The sequence below is a fragment of the Cupressus sempervirens genome, chromosome 9, assembly GCF_028749045.1.
Source record: "Cupressus sempervirens isolate cs-2001-9-10 chromosome 9, ASM2874904v1, whole genome shotgun sequence".
NCBI classification, from domain to species: domain Eukaryota; kingdom Viridiplantae; phylum Streptophyta; class Pinopsida; order Cupressales; family Cupressaceae; genus Cupressus; species Cupressus sempervirens.
In genome coordinates, this window is record NC_143126.1 from 660737349 (window position 1) to 660750585 (window position 13237).

General features: G+C 36.7%; 1 protein-coding gene across 3 annotated transcripts in view; it reads left to right on the top strand.

The window, feature by feature from the left end:
• Window positions 1-2533: 2533 nt before the first annotated feature.
• The window catches only part of LOC149540481 (feruloyl esterase 1-like), a 65652-nt gene continuing 54948 nt past the window's right edge, over window positions 2534-13237 (top strand). For 2 of the 3 annotated variants that reach the window (XM_089801580.1, XM_089801582.1), the window contains exon 1: window positions 2534-2716. The gene's annotated coding sequence lies outside the window, so the exon portion shown is untranslated. Of the gene's footprint in view, window positions 2717-3095; window positions 3123-13237 lie in introns of those variants that run through there. The other variant, XM_089801581.1, reaches the window with a different exon arrangement.

The following is a 13237-nucleotide window of genomic DNA, read 5'->3' on the forward strand; positions in this document are numbered from 1 at the left end:
AATCTTAAATCTTCAACTTTATATTATGTTATTCAATTTTTTTCCTTAAGAAATTCGTTGTTATACTTATGTGATCTATGCAAAATTGTGTATGAGTGTTAAGTAGCTTCTATTTATCTCAATTATTGTGTATTTGATGTTAATTGACTAAATGATGCATGAATTTTTTTTTAAATCCTTAAAAATCTTTAAATTTCATGGATTTTTTGATTTTTTGAGTCATTACTGAGTCCTGGCCAAGTCCAAGTCCGAGTCAGATTTTGACTTTCTGAGTCAGAGGTGAGTCCGAGTCCTGTAACTATGGTTAATACTATAGTTTAGATGATGTATTTAAGCAATTATAATAGCAGGACACTTAAATAATATATGTTGATACTCATTTCCTCTCTTTCATTTGCTCCATAGTTGTCCTCTCCATAGTCTCTTTGTTTCTTATAAACTATGCAGATATGCAATTACTTGTGATCAGAAAATCTGTGTCAATATTTATATTGGGGTTCAATAGAGGAACATTGCCTCTTCCTTATGGAGGTCAATCACTAATGTTGGTTAAGAAAAAAATTGCCCCCATCGCAGCAGCGTGAAGAATTCATTTTGGTCACCACTTACACTGCCAAAGAGTAAGAAAGTAGGATTTTGGTTCCTTCGAGAGCCATATTGATTGTAATCCTCCTTGCCATGCCCCTTGATGCGCTTGTTACAATCTCAGTGACCTCCTTTAGGCTCTTAGAAATGGTTTTAGTTATCTCCATTGAACACGTGTGTGGGACCACTTATTGTAAACAATATTGAAGATAAGACATATACCGGCTAAAGGATAGTTAGTTTTAGCTATTGATGTAAGGGCTCGTTTGGTTGCTGGAATAGGAATAGAAAAGTTGGAATACTTTTTATATTTTTTGTTTGGTTCGTCACTTGGAATAGGGAATAGGAATACGTATTTCCATTTTTGCCTCTAAAATGAGCTTATACCCATTCCAAAAAATAGTTGTTATTGGAATAACCATTCTTGTTCCTAATATTACACGCCCATTCTCCATTCCTATGCCCGCAGCCAAATGGGCCCTAAGGCACTTGGTGGACGTTGAATATATGTTCAATAACATGAATTTTAAAAATCAATTGTTTCTGAACCTGGTCAATAACTCTCTCATTGCGAAGGGAATCCCTAACTCATACTGAAAATGAGACCAAACATAGAGGGGCAGGTGGAGAGTTGCTTCTGTCTTAGTCCTGTTGTAATTAATGCACAAGGAAATCCATGTAGCCATCGCAATCACTAAGCATATCATTCCAAAAATTTGTTTTCCCTATCCTGTGAAAGTGGATGAACAAATCGAATGCCATGGTCGTCCATGTTTAAGAAGAAATGTATGCCATTAATCGAAGATATCAAGTTGAATTTAAGAACTATAGTGGGCCACCATTGGACCACAACAACCACATTATATTCCAACAATACCAATAAGTCATGGTGTCCATTGTCAAATATCATTAAAAATGGCATGGGCCCTAACACTACACAAATCTCAAGGCCTTACACTTCAAAAAGTAACCATTGACATTGGGAACATAGATTGACAAGGGCTAACATTCATGGTATTATCAAGTGTTCGTGAACTTACAAACCTCCGAATTCAACCATCATTCACATTTGAAAGATATGTACGTATGCAACAAAACCCATTTGTTGCGCGAAGAAAAGAAGAGGAGGCTCACTTACTATCATTATTAAATACTCCTTCTCCAACAAATACAAATTCAAAATAACCACTATAGGTAAGATTCAAATTTATTTTCATTAATTAGAATACAAGTGCATAGTTGTAAATTCACATCTAATGAATGCAAGAGATATACTAATTAAATAAATGAACATAGGGTTCAAGAATTTGGCACACCTAGTACAAGAATGGCTCCCCAAAGATGATTGCTGATTACGAAGTTTTCTGTGACAAATGAGGTGAGCAATAACACATAAGTGCACAACGCCATACTAATTTTCTATGGCATTACATATAACAATGAGGGAATTGTTTTTATAAATAGAAAACATGTATCACTTCCCAAATTCCATCTTAACCAATTATTTGACAATGATGAAAATAATTTGTGTGACAATTGTACAATTCCATTTTTTGGCCACATATATGCATGCAATTTTCAATTATCTAAATAAGTTTTTAATTACAAACAAATTTAAGCATTTTCAAACAAGTGCAAAATTTGTAAAACAAACAATAGTACCTACACAAAAATTATATAGAAAAACAACGTACCTATTGCACACTAAGATGCCATTGCTAGTTAAAAAAATTAGAAAAGACAAGACACTTGCCCTTCCAAGTACTTATTACGTACGAGTCTTTCTAGCTTTCACCCTATCCATGGAAGGAGTGTGCTCTGTCTATTAACAACGACAAATAACAGAGAAACTGTCATAAAAAGGAAGTGTGCGAAGAGGGGCAAGTGTTGAAGTGACGTGCTCTTTTTTGACATAATGAAATATGCCACCAAATTCAGAATATACTTTGCCCCACGATCTTTGAAAGAAAAAGACGAGATTTAGATTTCTCTTTCACTAACTTTCCTGTTCTCTGGAAACCGTCGGGTTTCTATGAGTAATCAAACCCTGGGCTCTGCATATTTTCATTAATTTGAATACATATTAAGCACAAGTTTAACTGGGAGGGCCTGGCTAACAGTTTCATTTTAGGTATGTATTCACTTTCTGTGTTTCTCTTCTTTGAATTTTCGAAATTTCTAATGGAAGCACATGCTTTATTTCTGAATAACGAGTCTTTCCCTATGCTATACATTACAATCATAGTATTTAATTTAAATGCCGATTCACACTATAACGAGCGCTGCATCCATTTTTCCTCAATCGTGCTTCGAACATGGAACCTCGTCATTCTAAAGGCGGTGTGTTATATACCTATAGACCGTCCCCCGCAATTAGGGTTTCTTATGTTGGCTTTGTAATTGATCATTATTATTCGCCCCCTACGTGCCCATGGTTATAGTTTTATGTTATTTTGGTTATGTTTATTGAAAAATGTGTACGATGGAGTTTTTTTAATGTTTTAGGTACAAGTTTGGAGGAAAATGAGCTAGCTGGGGTAAGCTGTACAATTTTTTGTTTTAATGTTCGAGAAAATTTAGTTCTCTCTGATTATCGTATGATTTTTTTCTATAGTTTTGAGGAAAATGGGTTCTCTGTGGTATATTATAAGTTTTTTGGCATGATTTTGGAGGAAACGATGTTCTCTCGTATTTTTTAGCTTTCTTTTGGTATAATTTTGGAGGAAATGTGTTCTCTGTTTTTTGGTATGGTTTTGGAGAATACTAGGTTCTTTGGCGTTGGTATAATATCGGAGAAAGATAGCTTCCGTTGGGTTTGTTTTATGTTTTTTGGTATGATTTTGGCGATAAATTTTCATTTGGGAGAAAAATGGTTCTGCAGGGTTTGAACCCATGACCTGGATCTTGTGATTGCGCCATGTAATTATTAGACAATGTTTTTAAGAGGTGAATGCTCTTGGTTTTAGAAATATGTTTTAATCTACAGTTGCTTATAAAATTTCATATTTAATTAAAAAAAGCTTCAAGGTTTGCATGGTCTATTCTGTTCATATAAAAACTTCTTGAGAAACAATATGTGCTACAGAAAAACGAATGATATTTCTATCCATCATCAGGTTCATTTTTGATGAAGATATAGTAGATCAAGAGCCTATTATATTGACAACTTAAGTTCATTACACGATGAGTTGGATAAACTGTATTATTTAACCTTTACATATAGGTTTTGTGTAATTGTCTTTTGTCCTGATTTTTAGGTTTCAGATATGCACTATTTCTTTTATGACAATTTGAATTTTCCTTTCAACAATTATTATACATGTAATTATTGTTTTGTCGATTTGGAGTTACCTGTTTTTCCTTTGTTTTCGCTAACCCTCTGTTTTTGGTCTTAGTTTAAACTTTCATTTGTATTTTTGATTCTTGTGTTGTTAGTTAATTTTGTTTTGTTACATTTTTTTCCTTCCTCATGTTTGTTATCGAATATACTGCTTACTGCGTCCATCAAAAATTCAATTAACATTATGTCTTTGTTCTTCTTCTTAAACATTTCCACAAACAAAACACAAACAAGACACAGGAACACAATGCCTTACCCATGGCACTTGGAAGAATTCATGGTTGTTTCTCTTTGAGCGCTGGGGGAATAAAACCCCAAATTCTCGCATCCATCAATTCATTGATTTTCCATTCTGGCCATTTCTCATCTTCCTTTTACTTGTTAGGGTCTTGGGCTCAAGCTTGCAAGCTTTGAACCACGTCCTCTTCATCCTCACGGCTCCAATGCACCTTGTTCTCCATAGCCTTAACATCCTCATCCAGTATATGCATCATTATCAACATTTTGAGCATGTACCAACCCACGCACGCTTGTTTGAACTGCGCATTGGCCTTCTGTAAAGTGCCACACAAAGGGAACGGAATTTGTTCCTGCAATGTTTTTAATCCCCAACTTCTGCTCACTGACCCACAATCCCACTTTTGGAGTGCAGAAATGCAAAATTTCCTCCATTCCAATCTTAGGCATGGCTGGAACCAGTTTTATCATTACAAATCGAACCCTTGTTTTTGTTCTTCAAGTTGGTGACCCCAAACCATAATCATGGAATAGACATCCGTGTTTGTGCGATGTCTGTTTTTAACCTCAAAAAACATTTCACCTACCACCCATTTCACAACTCCTGGAAGGAAATCATGCCTGAAAGACTGTCAGCCTCTGTTTTTTGGCTTGTGCATAAAATGGATGTTGCTTTCACTTCCGTTAAAGAGAAGGAAGTTTCCATTTCTTTGTTCTTTTTACAAAACCAGTGCCACCCACTGCTGTCTTGAGGAAAGAAACTTGATGAGCAAAAAGGAAAGGGCTACATAAGTCTCGTTATGAGATGGTATAAAACCTGTCAGCACATTAAATTGCTGCCTTGCTAAAATGTACAACATTTATGTTTGTGTTTAAAACAAATGAAATCCATTGATTGTTACTTGTGATGGGCGGCCAATTTCAAGCACTTCTGATAATCAATTTAAAGTTTGTAAAGCTAAAAACATTACCCAGTTAACAACTAGTTACTTGTGGAAAGTTCAACCTCCTCAAGGAAATCAACCTCTGTGAAATCTTCAATCACAACTTCATTAATGCTCAAATTCAGAGGCCAGCTAGACATTTGGTCTGCTTCTTGATTGCGTTGCCTTTGAATTTGTGTCACTTTAAGATCCTCCAATGTAGCAAGCTCTTGTCTGATGTTAGGAATGTACTTTTCGAGATGCCAAGCTTCTAATGAGCCTTTTATCACTGCATTGATAATGATGAGGGAATGAGCTGTTGAGTGTGTAGCATCAGTCGGATATTTAATGTCTGATTAGTGCTCAGGATGTTGAATCTATACATATATATGTACACATGTTTGCATATCAGTACAAACTGATTATTCAGATGGTTCAATCTGATCTTGATAGTGATCAATCGAAGCTATGATACCAAGTGATCAGATTGTGTAAAAACCACATATGGTCTGCACATACTGTAATCATGACTGAGGATCATGTATGACTTTACAGTCTCACATGATCTGCAAATATTATTGTGAATATATTACAGTCATCGCCAATGGAAATCTGGCTCCTTCAATATGCCATCAGCGATCGTGATTATAGTTAATGGTTTGTAAAGGGTGCCTCATGAAAAGGCATGACCCTATGGGTCCAAGGGACACGTAGAGTCATGTCTCTACATGAGACTGTCCATTCAATCCTATATATATATATATATATATATATATATATAGAATTATGTGGATAGCTAGAAACATATCAATATACTCATATTATTACCAGCGATCTGCATATACATACACCTGCAATAAACAAGAACGATATCATTATCATTCATTGTATAGTTTGAACACAAGAATAATATATCAGAGTAATCCAGAAGCATCACATACCTCAGCTAGTGTACTATTGCAGGATAGAAGATTTTGTAAGCATCTACATTCACAGTAATCAGACAATTGAATCAAAGGTTAAAACTCTACCACAGATTTTATTCCTTAACATGGTATCAGAGCAATGTTGGTAGAACAAGCGTTACACTGACTGACTGATTCAATATCACTGAAATTTTTCTTTATTCATATATCAACCATGGTAAACAATATAAGGGTTGAGGATAGACTGGAAGGCGCCTCTAACTTTGTTTCATGGAAAATTTGAAGCACAACAATACTTCAAGAACTTGAATAGGAGTCATTTGTAGAGGACAACAAGGAATTACCTAAGATGAATCAGAAATACTAACATGGAAAAGGCAGAATAATAAAGCTACAAAATTAATCATTGATGGAGTTAAAGATCATATTCTTCCATCAATAGCAAAACTAACAACTGCCTATGAAGTGTTCAAAACTATTCAAGATACATTTGAGATAAACAATGCAAGAAGATTAAAACAACAACTCCTAAAGATCAAGATGGACAAAGGAGACACAATCACATCCTATTTCTCCAAAATCTCTGAATTAAGAGATCAACTCTCAACCTTTGGAAACAATGTTGAAGATATTGAATTATCCTTAATAACTCTTAGAGGACTACCAATATCATGGGAATCCTTTATTCAATACATTAGTCGTCCCTCTATACCCAAATTTGATCAACTTAAAAATGAATTTACTTGAGAAGAGGCTCGACTAATCTCAAGAGGTATTATCTCTTAACAAAGAGGAATGGATTCAAGCATTACATGCAAAATCTAGCAATAAGAAGGGAAATTTCAAAAGGAAGAGAGGAAAAAAAAACTAAAAGAAAAGAGATTGGTCAAAAGTCCAATGTTATAAATGTGATAAATTTGGACATACATATGTATTGTCCAGAAAGGAAGAAAAATCATGCCAACATAACTGAGGTCAAGGATGAAAAATATTCACTATTCTACCTTGCTCTATCTAGTGAATTAAGCACCAATAAATACACCTAGATAATCAACAGTGGAGCTTGTAGACATATAATTAGATTTAGAGATAAATTTGAGACTCTTGAAGAATATTCAACTGAGGAAGTGACAATAGGCGACAACTCCACTTATCTTGTGAAAGGAATTGGGGCTTGTTTAGTACAACTAAGTATCGGAGTTAACTAACACCTAAAAAATGTCCTATTTGTTTGTGGAATCAAAAGAAAACGTATCTCTATATTTGGTCTAGTAGATGAAGGATATCAAGTTGCTTTTCAAGAAAATAAAGTTCTATGGTGGTCGAAAAATTCAAACATTAAAAATGCTATTCTATTGGTGTTAGAGAAGGGATCCTATACAAACTTTGTAACTTCACAAATCTAGCCCTAAATCATGAAATTGGGAAGACAAATGAGATTTGGCATAGAAGACTAGGGCATCTAAATTTTAGAGTGTTACCCTCTATAGAGAAAATTGTAAAAGGCTTACTTAACCTTAAACCTGAGCACGAGGGAATATGTAAAGGGTGTTCATTAGGAAAGAACCCCAAAACCTCTTTTCATCCCAGTGAACATAAATCTAAGAACATCCTTGAACTCATTCATATTGATCTATGTGGGCCCATGTCAGTACCTTCTTTAGGAGGATATTCATACTACATCATCCTTGTGGATTATTATTCTAGGAAATCCTGGACATATTTTCTCAAATTGAAAGAATCAAATCAGGTTCTATCAAAATTTAAAGAATTCAAAGCTTTAGTTGAAAACCAAACTGGGAAGATCAAAATTTTAAGATCTAATAATGGAGGAGAATATATCTCTGAGAACTTTAAAGAATTCTGTATATTTGTTGGGATTAAGAGGGAGTATACTATACCATATAATCCTCAACAGAATGGAGTAGCAGAAAGAAAAAATGGAACTATCATTGAAGCAACTAAAGCAATGATGCACGATTAAAATCTGCATACATCATTATGGGCTGAAGCATCTAATACCGCTCTGTATATATTCAAAACAAATGTCCTCATGCAATTCTAGAAAACATAACCTCTGCAGAGGTCTTCTCAGGAAACGAACCCGAATCTTTGGTTGTCTCGTATGTATCCATATTCCTAAGGAGAAAAGAACTAAACTAGAGCCCACAGGAAAGAAAGGCATATTCGTTGGCTATAGTGATTATTCCAAAGCCTACCGAGTATATGTGCCACGATCAAGGAAAATTGAAATCAATAGAGATGTCAAGTTTGATGAAGATACTACATTCAAAACTTCTAAAGATATAGAGGAACCTAATGATGATTCTATTCCTGAAAAAGATGAAAGTTCTATGAAGGAGAGGGAGAGTGGCATAGAAGATAATGGATCCACTACACCTAATCCTAAAGATAACTCAAATCCACTCAATAAGAAAAGTCCCTTATGGGCAAGAAAAATGTTTAAAGAAAATATTACGATAATAGATAATTGTCTATTATTAGTTAATGGTAATCTGTTGTAAATATCTAGTTAGCTTTAGTTAGCTGTACCTTTTTAGCTTTCTCAGCTAGAATAAAATGTTTCTATTCTTTACGATCGTTTCGTAAGGAAACATCATTTTATTCTTTTGTATATAATGACCTTTTGGTCTCTGTTAATAACAAGCAAGTATTTTACCAATTACTTTGTAATATGGTCTTTGAGCATGGTTAAATTTTTCGAAAGAAATAAATTTTTCCTCACAAACTTGCTTGACAATTCCCTTTTTTTTGGGTTGCGGTTTTTTGAAAGAACATAGACGGTAAATCACGAGCTAGGGTTTGAGGATCTAAAGATAGTGATTTTCACTATGCGATCTTTTTGCAAATCACATTTTCTATAGGCGTTTTGGACCACACATTTGGAAAGGGCGATTTATCCTTTGCTAGTGTTCAAAAACCGCGACATTTACCAACACAAAGGGTCGTGTTTTTATGGCGTTTTTCTACAGACGGCTGTTGCGACCTTAGATTTGTATTTTTTGTCATTTGTGGAGATAAATCTCCACATCTTCAACACTATTTAATGTTGTCTCAGCCTCTAGTCAAGCCCTGAAACAAAATAAGCAAGTTCTGTGCCAATCTGCTATTTTTCTACTCATTTGACCTCCATGGCTAGTGACCTGTTTTTTGCTCGAAACCCTAGTTCTTTTAGTTCAAATTTTTTTCTGATCATAGATTCTTGGTGGGTTTTTCGAGAGCTCAATTGGGTGGTTGTCCGTTTTTTTTGGGTGCCTTGATTTTCGAGCCAACGGGTCCAAAAAACGACAACATATTCTTTTTGGGTTTTTCAAGCTCTCTTTTGGGTCACTCCAAATTTTTTGGGTCTTCCGTTTTTTGCCTCAAAGAACGTGCCTTCACAGATTTTCACGTTTTTCATTGAAAAATGTGCCATGGCATAGTTGACAAACATTCTACTTGAGCACAACTCCAAATTCAATGGTCGAAATTATGGCACTTGGAAGCAGGGGATCATCGGAATTTTTGAATATCGGAACACCAATCAACTTTTTTTGGGTGTTACGAAGCATCCGACTACACTTGGTCTTGATCAAGATACATTGGATTTGAATAATCTAGAGGCGGTGATGCTTCTCAAATTATTTGTGGCTGATGATCAACTTTCTTAGATTCCATTCAACAAGACAGTTGTTGAGATCTAGACACATCTCAAAGGTTTTGATGAGACTTCTGACAAAAGCAGAGCTTTCTTTTTGAAAAAACACTCTGTTTTCTATTGTCATGGATGAGTGAACCTCACTCCGGGCACACTTGAATAGGATTTCGCTTCAGGCTCACTTGGATAGGATTTAGGAAATCCATGATCAGTTGCTTGCCATCGATCGCAAGATGGAGGAAGAGGATATTGTGGTTATCACTCTTCAGTCCTAAAGTCCTATGAGCATTTTATCGAGTCTCTCAACATCACGTCTTCTAGTGTTGATTTGAAGTTCATTGATCTTTGCACACTTCTGCTTCAACAAGATCGGTGGAAACAACAGTTCGGTAGCAACTCCGGCTCTAGCTCCATTGAGCAAGCCTTTGCTGTTAAATCCTTTTAGAAGGATAAAGGCAAGTTTCAACAGACATCCTAGCAGAAGTTTTCTGCTCCAACATCTCATGGTTCTCGAAAGAAGAACATTCAATGCAACTATTGCCACAAGTTTGGACACAAGGATAAAGGCAAGTTTCAACAGCCATCCTAGCAGAAGCCTTCTGCTCCAACATCTCATGGTTCTCAAAAGAAGAACATTCAATGCAACTATTGCCACAAGTTTGGACACATGAAGGTTGAATGTCATAAACACTTAGCTGCACAATCTAAGCAATCAGGTTCGTAGCCCAAAGCGAACAGTGCAGAGCACACTGAGTAGGTGGATTCTGCCTTTTACGCCTTAATGGCCAAAAAACCTACAGATCATTTCAAGTTGTCTGCCTGGTACAGTGATTCAGGTGCCTCTCGTCATTTCACTCACCGTAGAGACTGGTTTACTGACTACCAGCCTTATTCAAACTTTGTTATTTTTGGTGGCGGAGAAGAGTACACGGTTGTTGGCAAAGGCAACATTCAAATTCAGTTTGCTTGGAGGAATCTCATTTTACTCGATGTGTACTACGTTCCAAGGATGAAACTAAATCTACTCTCAATCAGTTAGTTGCTACGATATTCTCCACACTTGGATGTCACTTTCAGTTCACATTAGTGCACCATCACTGATCGGGCGACTCAGTCTACTATTGCAGTGGTTCTTGAGGATCATGGTCTTTTTAGACATTGATTTTGGTGATCCTCGGGATTAGGTATGGCTGTTCGGTATTCTTTTGTTAGCACACTTTGGCATCAACGATATGGGCACTTAAATGTGCATTATCGAGATGAGCTTGTTCTTGGATTGCCAAAGATTCAAATTCAACAACTTGGAGTTTTGTGATGCATGCCAGGTTGGGAAGCAACATTGCACACCTTTCACCAGTGGCGATTCATGGCGAGCTTCTTAGGTACTTCAGCTTGTTCATGCTGATATCTGCAGCCACATGTCAACTCCTTTTGTTCTTGGGTCCAGGTATTTTCTGTTGTTTGTTGACGATTTCAGTAGAAAAGTGTGGGTGTATTTCCTTAAAAAGAAATTAGATGCATTTCCTGTATTTCAGAAGTTTAAACCTTTAGTTGAAAAAGAGTCTGGGAAATTAATTTATTACTCTTAGATTAGACAATGGAGGGGAATTTTGTTCTAATGCTTTCTCTAGCTTCTTGGATACTCATGGCTCAATCCATGCTCGAACACAGACTTGTTCTGAAGAAGTTTTTGGGCAGAAGAAATTAACACTACAGTTTATTTGTTGAATTGGTCACCCATAGTGGTGTTCAAAGGTAAAACTCCAGAAGAGGCCTGGTTAGGTCGCAAGCCCAGAATCAGTCACCTGAAGATTTTTGGCTCCCTTGCTTTTGTTTAGAGCCCTAATGCGTCATGCACCAAGTTGGATGCCAAGAGTTAGAAACTCATGCTTGCTGAATACAATAGTCTTCACAAAGCCTATTGCCTGATCGATGTTCAGACATCTCGTCTCATCTACAATCGTGATGTAGTCTTCGATGAGCAACGAGGACCATTCTTGCCTGTTTCTCTTGTTCCTGATTCAACAGACTAGCCTATAAAGGCTCATGATTTGGGAGTTCGGCCTCCATTAGGTCCACATGATGGGAGGGCTCCTGTAGCTCCTGCAAGTCCAGTTATACTAGTGATCCCTGTACAAACACCTCCAACTTCTCTTGCAGGATCACCTCAATTTGTAGATGTTTCACTTGAGTTTGATCCGAACTCTTCTGATGAGGAACTTGATCACCAAGCATCTCTTGATACTAATGATGGTCATTCTCCTCTTCGGCCTAACTGGTGGCCTAAGACACTTGCTGATCTTTGTGATGATGAGCTCAGTGATTGGAGAATTGCTCCGAAAAGGAGCAAACTTACAAAGTCTGTTAACTTTGCTTTCATGTCTAACATTCACAGTGTGTTTGAACCTCAAACATATTCCGAGGCTAAAGGAATTCCAAAGTGGGAATAGGCCATGACATTTGAACACTAGAGCTTGTTGAAGAACAACACTTGGGTCCTTTTTGATCTTCCACTAGGGAAGAAATCCATTGGCTGCAAATGGGTTTACAAAATCAAATACAAATCAAATGGTACTTTGGATAAGTACAAAGCTCGTTTAGTTGCGAAGGGCTTTTTTCAACATCAGGGCATTGATTATGAGGAGACCTTTGCTCCTACTGCAAAGATGAGCACCATTAGACTAGTCCTAGCCATGACAACACAGTTTGGTTGGAAGGTTCATCAAATGGATGTTAAGAGTGCTTTCTTGAATGGTGATCTCCATGAAGAGGTCTACTTGATGTAGCCTCCTAGTTTCAAGGTTGCTGGTAAAGACCATCAAGTTTACAGATTGGTAAAAGCTCTCTATGGCTTGAAGCAGGCCCCTCGGGCATGGTACATAAAAATTGATAAGTACCTCAGTGATCAAGGCTTCAAGAGGAGTTCTTTAGACTCAAATCTGTACATCAAGACTACTAATAGTGACATCATCCTTCTGGTTATGTGGATGATTTGATCATCATTGGGAGTTTGGCATCTTTGATTCAGGGAATCAAAAAGAATTTATGCCAGTCTTTTGATATGACTGACCTTGGGCTCATGCATTATTGCCTAGGTGTTGAGGTTTGGCAAGAGTCTTCTAGTGTATTCATCTCTCAGTCCAAATATGCTAGGGTCCTGTTAGACAAATCCCATATTCAGGATTGCAAGCCTGCATCTACACCTATGGAGAAAGGTCTCAAGTAATCCTCAAAGTCTGATTCTCCTTCCGTTAATCACACTACATACAGGCAACTAGTAGGCAACCTCATCTACCTCTCTGCTACTAGGCCTGATATCAGCTTTGCAGTCAGCTATATCTCACGCCTTATGACAACTCCTCAGGTTGATCATTGGATGGAAGCAAAGCGTGTGCTTCGTTATGTGAAAGACACTTTTGATTACGAACTTCTGTACTCTCGAAGTTCTAATCCTACACTCAGTGGGATCACAAATTCAGATTGGGTAGGCTCTGTTGATGATAAAAAGTCAACTTTTGGATATGTGTTTAGTTTGGGATCTAGTGTAGTCACATGGACCAATAAGAAG